Consider the following 11530-nt stretch of genomic DNA (forward strand, 5'->3'; position numbering starts at 1 on the left):
ATCCTGTTTAATTCAAAGAGAGGCATGAGTTTTTTTGTTCTCATCATTATTATTCTAGGTTTTATTGTTGTGTTTTCTGAGACAGGGTTTCACTATGTAGCTTTGGCTGTCCTAGAACTCACTATGTAGAACAGGCTAGCCTTGAACTCACAGAGATAAGTGTTAAGATTAAAGGTGTTCTGAGGGCTAAATTTATTTTTTTTAAGTTTAAATTACTATGCTTAAGAAATCTATAAAATGAGAGCCGGGAGTGATGGCGCACGCCTTTAATCCCAGCATTCTGGAGGCAGAGGCAGGTGGATTTCTGAGTAAGAGGCCAGCCTGGTCTACAAAGTGAGTTCCAGGACAGCCAGGGATACACAGAGAAACCCTGTCTCGAAAAAAAAATCTATAAAAAAAAAAAAAAGAAATCTATAAAATGGGTTGGAGAGATGGCTCCAAAGTTAAGAGCACTGACTGCTCTTCTAGAGGTTCTGAGTTTGATTCCCAACAAATGGTGACTGGGTAGCTCACAACCATCTATAATGGGATCCGATGCCCTCTTCTGGTGTGTCTGGAAAGAACAATGGTATACTAATACACATAAAATAAATAAATAATAAATCTAAAAACAAAAAAGTATATATAAAACAAAAATACTTCTAACCTGTAAGTCCCACTTGCCCAAGGATATCCTCTAAGCCCTGCTTGGCCCAAGGATAGATAACTTAGTGGAATGTTGTTCACATAAAATAATAAGCCATGTGTTTTCATTTCTGTAAACAAGGTTGGTTGTTCCAGCTGCACAGGATGTAGTTGATCACCTGTAGGTGTGAGGTATGTAAGCAGGAAGGTACATCGGGATATATGCTTACCCCCAAGGGACAAAGGTGTAAAGTGCATAACCTCGTGGGGATTGCCTTTATAAGCAGCAGACTAATGTATTTCACTGTGTACACTAGGCTGCCTTGAACTCACAGAGATCTGCCTGCCTCTGCCTAAATGCTAGGACTAAAGCTATTCTGAGGTACATTCTCTGGGAATCCCAAGTGTAGTGGTGAAGCGTTAATGCGCTTTGAACTCCCTCACAGCAGGTGATTGTGCTCCTAGCCACCCACTGGAGTTGTCTGGATTCTTGAATAAAAAAACACACATGGGCTGGCACCCAGGCTGGCAAGATGGCTCAGTGGGTGAGAACACTGACTGCTCTTTCAAAGGTCCTGAGTTTAAATCCCAGCAACCACATGGTGGCTCACAACCACCCATAATGAGATCTGACATGCTCTTCTGGTGTGTCTGAAGACAGCTACAGTGTACCGATGTATAATAATAAATCAATCTTTGGACCAGAGCAAGCAGGGACTGAGCAAGCAGAGTTGACCAGAGTGAGCCAGAGGTCCTAAAATTAAGTTCCCAACAAACTCATGAAGGCTCACAACCATCTGTACAGCTACAGTGTACTCCCATACATAAAATAAATAAGTAAATCTTAACACACACACACACACACACACACACACACACACACACACACACACAGAGATCAGCTTAATTTTGATATGTCTTGAATAACTCAATGGCTAGCCAATGGCTGGGCACTTCCAAACCTCCAAACCACTTCCCCAGGTTCTTACATGTCTGCAGGCTCTTAATTCTGATCTTTCTGCTTCCCTGCCATGGCATGGTCTGTCCTATGCCCTCTCATGGCGGAATCCCCCTTCTTCTCCACTGTGTTTCTTGCCTGGGAATCCTAAAAGTCCTGCCTCTTTCTCCCTGCCCATCCATTGGCCGTTGGCTCTTCATTGATCAATCAAAAACCAATTGGGAACACAGACACTCAGCATCTGGACATGCAGATGCCCATGTGATTTGGGGAGCCAAATTAAGACAAAGCATTAGAACCAATCCCCAACACCCATGTCCACTGTACTGGTCAGTATTTAATAAAGTGTGCTTCAAAATTGGCTCTAAAATTTGTAGTGATCTTATTCTCACCTGGTAGAGACATTTTCTGGAGGCTCCAGGGAGACCAAACCACCCACCCAAGTTCTAAAGCTGGGCTTTCACTCAGGGATGCTGGGGCCAAAGGCCCATCTCAGGAGGCATACATCGAGAGACACTGCAAGACTCCACAGCATGTCAGTGCTGCAGACTACCAGAGTAAACTGTAGTGCTGAGGAAAGCAGCCAGTATCCACAGCCCCCACCCCCACACCCCGTAAGTTACATCTGGTCCTGTTTGTGGGACCCTGATCGAAAGCACACAGCCCTAATAATTTCCTGTCCATGGCACAAAGCATGATGTTGCCCATCTGTCTGCTTCTGGTTATTTGGAAAGTTTTTCTGTTTTGTGTGTGTAGATGAGTCTGTGTTTTCCGGTGTGTTCCTAAGTTTTGTTGCAAACATGGGAGCTGAGAAGGATATGGGTCAGGCTCAATGGATTGAATGAACAATGGTGGCCACTGCATGTTTTGTTTATGACTGGTCTCCTCTGAGCATGTGACCTTTCTGTGTTTTGTTTTTATTGGTTTTGATTTTGCTCTCTCTGCCACTCCTAGCTGCCAGCTGTCACTGCTAACACTACCTGCCATGACTGCTTTGATGGCCACGGCTCAGAATTTGTCTCTGAGCTTTCTGGCCATTGGATTTAGTTTAGCAGGGATCCAAACATCTTTTGTGTGTGGATGCTTTTAAAGTTGTTTTTTACCAGGCATTGTCAACCATATACCTTTAAACCCAGCACTCATTAGCAAAGGCAGGTGGATCTCTGTGATTTCCTGGCCAGCCTGGTCTACAGAGTGAGCCCCAGGACAACCAGGGCTTGCACAAAGAAACCCTATCTCAAAAAGCAAACAAACAAAACCAACAGCAAAACAATTAAAGTTTTTTTAAAGATTTTTATTTATGTATTTATGTATTTATTTATTTATTTTCAAGACAGGGTTTCTCTGTGTAGCTCTGGCTGTCCTGGAACTAACTTTGTAGACCAGGCTAGCCTCAAACTCAGAAATCTGCCGCCAAGTGCTGAGATTAAAGGCGTGTGCCACCACACCCGGTTTACATCGGTAATCTTCAGAAACCAAGTGGTGTGATACCATTTCGAGATATAAGCAACATGTGGCTTGCTGCAGCTTTTTTTTTTTTTTTTTTTCGAGACAGGGTTTCTCTGTATAGCNCNGGCTGTCCTNGAACGCACTTTGTAGACCAGGCTGGCCTCGAACTCAGAAATCTGCCTGCCTCTGCCTCCTGAGTGCTGGGATTAAAGGCGTGTGCCACCACATCCGGCTGAGAGCTGTTTTCTAAAAGAGCTGTAACATCTAAATCTTCTGAGGAGATCTTCTCCCCCACCTGGCATTCACTGCTGTATGGAATCCTGCTGACCCACCCATTCCAGACTTCAATTCATCCTTTTCTGCCCAGTGTGCATTGGGGCCTGGATACCCCAAGGGTAGAAACAGTCCTCAGAACTCAGCTCTGTTCCATCCTTCCCCACCTGGTAGTGCAGCAGGGCCGGGACATCCCAGGGGCCTGGGCACTCAAAAGGAAGATGTGGACCCCAGAACGTGTCTCCTGGACACCCCAAGGGAAGAAGCAAAAAACAGAACCACACAAGATTTATGAAAGATAGGATCTTGCAGCTAAGCTTGTTTAGTAAGATACTAAAGCTGGCCGGGCGTGGTGGTGCACGCCTTTAATCCCAGCACTCTGGAGGCAGGGGCAGGCGGATTTCTGAGTTCTAGGCCAGCCTGGTCTACAAAGTGAGTTCTAGAATACCCAGGACTTCACAGAGAAACCCTGTTCCGAAAAAAACAAAAAAACAAATAAACAAACAAACAAAAAAAAAGACACTAAAGCTGCGCCTCTATGTGTTCATGTACAAAAATGCACCTCCTGCTGGTGGCAGAAAGGGTTTGCCAGCCCAAGGGCATCTTGGCAATTGAGAGCCGACAAATAGTCACAGCACACAACACATCTCGAACAAGAGATTTTTTTGGGGGGAGAAACACAGAATGGGGGCTGCTTCTGAGGAAAAAAAACACACACACACAGAAAAAAGCAGCCAGCTTGGTGGAGAGGACAGACTTTGTAGGATTTTTGGAACATGCAAAGTGAGCTAGTAGAGTATGCTCAATGAACTAGTGGATACACACAGCACAGCCATGCTGGAAGTATGGCTTGGCTGTTGATCTGAACCACAGAAGTGGGGATTTTCAAGTCCCGGGTGTGGGAACAGGACAGGGGCAGGGTGATTTTTTTTTTTAAACTGGCCTGTTATCCTACATTTGGATCCACTATTGATAACCACTCTGGGGGTCAAAAGATGGGCATTGTTTATTCTTAGACTACTTCTTGCTGTTTGGGGACATCAAAGTCCTTGAGTCAAGCTTACTCATCACTATCAGGGCATAACTAGGGGAGCATAGGCTTCTAGTTCTGCAGCAAGGAGCTAGCCGATAATCCTAAAAAACAAGTGATTAAAAGTCTGGTTAGAAATCTTTAAATTTGTTGTTGTTTAAAAAAAAAAAAGTCTAGCTGGGCAGTAGTGGCACAGGCCTTTAATCCTAGCCCTTGGGAGGCAGAGACAGGCAGATTTCTGAGTTCGAGGCCAGCATGGTCTACAGAGTGAGTTCCAGGACAGCCAGAGCTATACAGAGAAACCCTGTCTCGAAAAACCAAAAAAAAAAAAAAAAAAAAAAAAAGAAAAAAAAGAAAAGAAACCAGACCTCCACAGGAAGGCTAGAATCCATCCTTGGTGGGTGAGACTGAGAGTGACTGGATGACTGGAGTAGAGGTTTTCTGTCTAGAGCAGTGGCTTTGTGAGCTGGAGTAATAGCCCCAGGTAAGTAATCTGAGGGGTGGATAGCTGGGCCTTAGAGAGTGACCCTATATCCCTGGCCAGACAGGAAGTTTAGAAGAGTAGAGATGTCAGCTTGGCTAATTTGTAGGGATGGACAACAGAGAAGAAAATCACCTATGAAGTGTATAAGTTCAGATTTCAGAAGAGACAAAGAGTGTGAATCAGAGGCCAAAGCCTGGCTAAATAAATGTGGACTGTCCCTGACCCCCTGGAGCAGAAGTGCGTGTAGGTCAGTCCAAAGTAGAGGCACAGATATTTTGTGATTGTGAGAGAAACGGAATGGAAAAGAAAGCATACGTTATGATGCACTATAAAAGGACCAGGAGAGTAAAGTTGCCCGGCTCCCCGAGGGCTGTATAATATGATTTAAAGCTTTATTTTGATACTGAAAAAGTTTCAGTTCAGAAAGTGTTATTTTTTGTTTTTTTGTTTTTTGTTTTGTTTTGTTTTTTGTTTTTTGAGACAGGGTTTCTCTGTGCAGTCCTGGCTGTCCTGGAACTCACTCTGTAGACCAGGCTGGCCTCAAACTCAGAAACCCGTCTGCCTCTGCCTCCCAAGTGCTGGGATTACAGGCATGTGCCACCACTGCCCGGCCAGAAAGTGTTATTTTTTAAGGTTCAAACTTAACAGAGATAATGCTGCAAATCCTAATCTTACAAAAGCTACTAACTTATTTTAAACTGTTAAAAAAATTAACAGTTTTTTTTTGGGGGGGAGTGGGAGTCCCCAACATACTGGACTTCTGCAGAATGAAACAGTCTTTGCTTTTACATAACAAAACATAATTAAGATGTGTAAGTTAATGATCAGTCACCTTCTAAAGATCAACTTCTTTAGTGGTCTCAGAAATACTCTGGTAGCTATGCTGCTAAGCTCAAATGTAATTTATTTTACAATGATACACTTTATTTAGCCTTTTGTACGTGTGTTTGAGAATAAAGCTAGTAACTAAAAACAAAGTTTTAAAAAATAATAGATTATGGTCCTCAAACTCTTCAGAGATCTTCTGAATATGACATTTAAAGTGTTTATTGAAAAAAGCTTCCAGTGACAGATAGAAATACCAACTTCTAAAGGAAACTCAAAAGTCTCCAAAGAAGACTTTGGGGCACACTAATCCCTGGAGAAAGAAAATACCCACTACCTCACCTGCCACCAGGACCCCACCCAAACTGTGGACAAGCAGGGTACTAGAGAGTTGATTGCCTCATTTTGCCTATACAAGGAAGGCCAGTCCCCTAAGTTCTTTCTACACAGGAAAGTCTCAGATGTTCTGGGCCTTGAGGCCAAAGACTAACACTATCCTGGGACCTCTGCCCCCATCAAAGCTATTGAGACGACAGGAACCTGAGATCACTGTCTAGGTCGTGGGTAAGTCTCTGTCTTTTAGTTGACTCATAGGCCATTTGGATTATATTTCCTGCTATCATGTATCCTTCTTAGATCTCTGATGGTGTTGAAGGCTAGGCCAACTACCCACTTGTCGCTTTAATAGCAGCAGGACAACCTGCTTCTTCCCCGGAGCTTCAGCTACCTTGTTTGTTCACCTCACATGTAAAAATCAGGCCTTGCTTCTTCTAGAGCTACTTGGGTCTCCTGATGAAAAAGGCAGATGGGTTTGTCTTGCTAATAGGCTTCATATTAAAGAATAAACAGGTTTCAGATGGTCTCGAAGTTTCTGCTGCTGTGAAGAGACACCATGGCCGTGGCAACTGTAATAACACTTGCTAGGAAAACATTTCATTGGGGGTGGCCTACAGTTTCAGAGTCCATTATTGTCATGGCAGGAAACATGGTGGTATTCAGTCAGTCATGGTGTAGAAGAAGCTGAGAGTTCTACTTCTGGATTGACAGACAACAGCAGGAGGAGGCTGCCCTCTAGGCTGAGCCTGAACATAGGAGACTTCAGAGCCTGACTCCACAGTGACCCACTTCTTCCAACAAGGCCACACCTCCTAACAGTGCCACTCTCTATGGGACAAGCATTCAAACACATGAGTCTATGGGAGCCATTCCTATTCAAGCCACCACACAGTTCTAACATTTTATGAACTTGCTTTGCAATGAGTGCTTTCAGTAAGCAATCTCTTGTGTCTCTTGGTAAATGATTGGAAATGATTGTGGAAATCACAAGCCCACATGAAACAGAATGCAGAAGCTTTCAATGTTTTTAATATATTATTTGTATGTATGTAAAGTTTGACGTGAGTGCACGGCAAGAACTTTTACCTGATGATCCATCTTGTCAGCACAAAGCTGAGACTTTAAGGAGTTGCCATCCTAAAGAGCAAGAGGTGTGGTGGGAGAGCAAGAGGTGTGGTGGGCATCATTGCTGCAGCGAATTTTCCATCATATTGTGAAGCTGGAGACTGTGAACTATTTCTGCTGGTGATTCTCTTTACTGTAAACAATACTTGTTTTTGTTTTGTTTTGTTTTGTTTTCTAGACAGGGTTTCTCTGTGTAGCCCTGGCTGTCCTGGAACTCACTCTGTAGACCAGGCTGGCCTCGAACTCAGAAATCTGACTGCCTCTGCCTCCCAAGTGCTGGGTTTAAAGGCATGTGCCACCACTGTCCAGTTACCACATACTTGTTTTTAAACAAGTGTAAAGCATACACCTTTAATCCAAAAGCTAAATAAAGTCAACCCTAGGTCAAGAAGTGTACCAAGTACTCAGGGAGTGAACATAAGTCACAGAAAGGAGGGGTTTTGAGTAGAAAGGTATTTAAGATTGTGCAATGAGAAGAACAGGTATTTTTCCCTTCTGGGACATTGGTGGAGTAGGAGGCTCAGCTTGTTGCTTTCCAGCCTCTCTGAGCTACCAGGCTTTATTACCACAGTGTCTGGCTTCTGACTCTGCCTTTGGAATTTCGTTTTTTAAAACATTTTGGCACTTCAACTTGTGGCAAGAACCTGTGGACTGAGAGATCACTCCAGCTGTAGACAAACCGAGAAGCTATCAGATTTGGTAAGTTATCAAAAGTCCTCAAGGAGAGAGTGAAGAATGGGAAGTACCAGTCTAGAAAGCTTTAGGACCCCGTATAGAGCTACTCTAGATGGCCTGAACATAGAAACAGAAAATGAAAAGCTAAATGATTTAACTGATATTGGCTCAATACAGACTACAATTATCACCATTTATGGGGACGTGATTTGTTGCAGCAGTGGAAAACATAGATTAACATTCCTCCAATCTCAGAAACAAGCCATAAATAATGCTCCTGAGAAAAATATTAAAACGTCTCATCAAGAACAGTCACAGGGACTGGAGAGATGGCTCCGTGGTTAAGAGCACTGACTGCTCTTCCGAAGGTCCTGAGTTCAAATCCCTGAGTTAACTTGCTTTTTGTTAATGAAATCACAAAGAAATCAGTATTAGTGCTTTTGGAATACTAATAAAGAAGAATGAGTAGGCATGGTGGTACAGACCTCTAATCCCAGTGATTTGGAGATGGAGGCAGGAGGATTCTCACAAACTAGAGGCCAGCTAGAGCTGCAGAGTAGGCTCTTAAAAAGAAAAAAAAAAGAATCCAGTTGTAATGGTTCAATCTTGTAATCCCAACACTTGGGAGGTAGAAACAGGATGATTACTGTGAATTTAAGGTCAATCTGGTGTCCTTATTGAGTCCCAGACCAGTCAGGAACAAATAGATGTAGCTCACTGGTGGAGCATGGTGATCCCAGTACCATAAAGCAAGAACAGAACTCCCAAGGTGTGACTTGGCTACCGCTGAGATACTGCTTGTAAAGATACAAACACCACGATATGTTGTTTTTAAAACTAAAATCTAAATGTTTGATTTTATGAAATGAAGGAAGACTCAGGAACCAGAGGTGTGGTGAAAGCCTGCTCACACAGATTAAAGGTATGAACCACCTCCACTTTGTTCACTGTAACTCTCTGGAATCTAGAAATCACCTAGCTTAGAGAGATCTGCTGGCATTGAAGGCATGGGCTCTCACTACCTTGTTCAAATAGTTTATCTTAGCTCCTAATCGCTCCAAATCTTAAAGATTTAGAAAAAAAATTTGAACCATAGTATCCCTTTGAATTTACTTAAAACATTTTAAATCTCTTACCTGTGCCTTTAATACTAAACAACAACAAAAAAAACTCCTTTTTTTTTATAAAGATTTATTTATTTATTATATGTGAGTATACTGTAGCTGTCTTCAGACACTCTGGAAGAGGGCATTAGATCTTGTTATGGATGGTTGTGAACCACCATGTGGTTGCTGGGATTTGAACTCAGGACCTTCAGAAGAGCAGTCAGTGCTCTTAACCGCTGAGCCATCTCACCAGCCCCATTTTTTTTAAAGAATTATTTATTTATTTATTTATTTATTTATTTATTTATTATATGTAAGTACACTGTAGCTGTCTTCAGACACTCCAGAAGAGGGCATCAGATCTTGTTAAGGATGGTTGTGAGCCACCATGTGGTTGCTGGGATTTGAACTCCGCATCTTTGGAAGAGAAGTTGGGTGCTCTTACCCGCTGAGCCATCTCACCAGCCCAAAACCTCTTTTTTATTTAAGAAGAAAACTCAAAAGCTAATGTTCGACAGGTTTGTCAGTTAACCATTTTAAAGGTAGGGCATTTGGTACCTTTGAAAGACCAACACACATTGTGTCCTGACAGCCTGTGACTCTTCTTCTTCTTCTTCTTCTTCTTTTTTAAAGATTTATTTATTTATTATATGTAAGTACACTGTAGCTGTCTTCAGACACACCAGAAGAGGGCGTCAGATCTTCTTTTGGGGGGGGTGGGTTTCGAGACAGGGTTTCTCTGTGTAGCCCTGGCTGTCCTGGAACTCACTCTGTAGACCAGGCTGGCCTCGAATTCAGAAATCCGCCTGCCTCTTCCTCCCAAGTGCTGGGATTAAAGGTGTGCACCACTACCGCCTGGCTGCGTCAGATCTTATTACAGGTGGTTGTGAGCCTGTAATAACTTAAAGATCCACCTGCCTCTGCCTCTGGAGTGCTGGGATTAAAGGCATGCGCCACCACTGCCTGGCTAAAACCCTGACTTTTTATTTGCTTTTTTTTTTTGTCGAGAGTCTCAGAATCCTAAATAGGCCTGGCACTCACGCTCTTCTTGCCTTCTGCACACTGCACTTAGCGGTGTGCTCTGTGCTTCTATCAGTTTTGAACTTTATGATGACTTAAGGTGAGATTCGTGGGTGAGGCAGGAAGCCTGACAATTCAATGCCTGCGTTGGCTACAAGTGAGTTCAAGGGCAGACTGGGTAACCTACTGAGAACAGGGTTCTCCTGGGCCTAGATTATACACCGTGACGTTATTGGTGTATTTTAGGGTAAACTATTGCAATCCAATGCCCTCTTTTTTTTCTTTTTTCTTTTTGAGAAAAGACTTCATTCTACAGCTCTGATTGGCCTGGAACTCCCTTTGTAGAAAGGCTAGCCCGGGACCGACAGACACCCACCTGCTTGTGCACAGAAGGAAAAAAAAAATCCCACCTTTTGCAGTGGTACATTGTAATCAACACTTTTGGAGGCAGAAACAGGAGGATCAGGAGTGCAAGCCAGCATTGGGTACGGGAAACCTGTCCTCAAACAAACACATGTAGCTATAGTGGCTTGCTCCTCTAGTGGCTAAGCACACATCTTAGAGATGCATGCTCACCAGCTTATCCCAGTAAATACTCTATCATGTCTGATGGGGCTTTTGTTCTCGGGAGCAAGAATGAGGACTGGGGGAAAGAACTGCTTAATCTGTAAAGTTCTCCTGGGTAAAGTGCTTGTTATAGAAGCATGAGCAGTACCTATGGAGATGCCAAACACAGAGGTGGGGATCTCTAACCCCAGTGCTGGGGTTACAGACGCAGGTGGTTCCCTGGAGCTTGCTGGCCAAGGCAGTCTAGTTAACCAGTGAACTCCAGGCTCCATGAGACCTAAAAGTGGGACAATGTCAAGGAAGTTTTAGCTTCCTTTCTGCTGCTGTGCTAGAACATTCTGACCAAAGGCAACTGAGGGGAGGAAAGGATTGATTTCAGCTCACAGACCACAGTTGATCCTTAAGGAGACTCAGCACAGGAACTCAGCAGGAACTTTTGAAGCAGAAACCAAGAAGGAACCCATGTTACTTGCTGGGTCACTCAAGCTGAGTACCCCAGGACCACCTGCCCAGGGAATAATACTAAACGCAACGAGCTGGGCATTCCTGCATCAATTAACAACAGAAATAATTCCCCACAGACATTCTCATGGATCCATATATCTGGGCAATCCCTCAACTGAGACTAGCTTTTCGGTTGACTGTAGGCTGTGTCAAGTTGAGAACTGAAGCTGATTAGAACAATACCCAATGTAACATGTGCGCACACACCCCTGCACATATTCTCATACATATTTGCACATGCATGAACACAGATCATACATATGCACACAAAAGAAGAATGAGATTCTAAGAGAAATACTAACATCCATGTGGAGACTGTCAAACCGGTAGTTAGAAAGCTTTATATTTATCTTTGGAGATATTTATCTTCTATGGAGATAAATTCCATGGGGGAATGGCTTGCAGTTAATGAAATACAGCAAAGTACTTGTGTCAGTTAGAGAATAAGAGATCTTGGGGGCTGGAGAGATGGCTCAGCAGTTAAGAGCACTGACTGCTCTTCCAAAGGTCCTGAGTTCAAATCCCAGCAACCACATGGTGGCTCACAACCATCC

The sequence above is a fragment of the Mus pahari genome, chromosome 10 (assembly GCF_900095145.1).
Source record: "Mus pahari chromosome 10, PAHARI_EIJ_v1.1, whole genome shotgun sequence".
Lineage (NCBI taxonomy): Eukaryota > Metazoa > Chordata > Mammalia > Rodentia > Muridae > Mus > Mus pahari.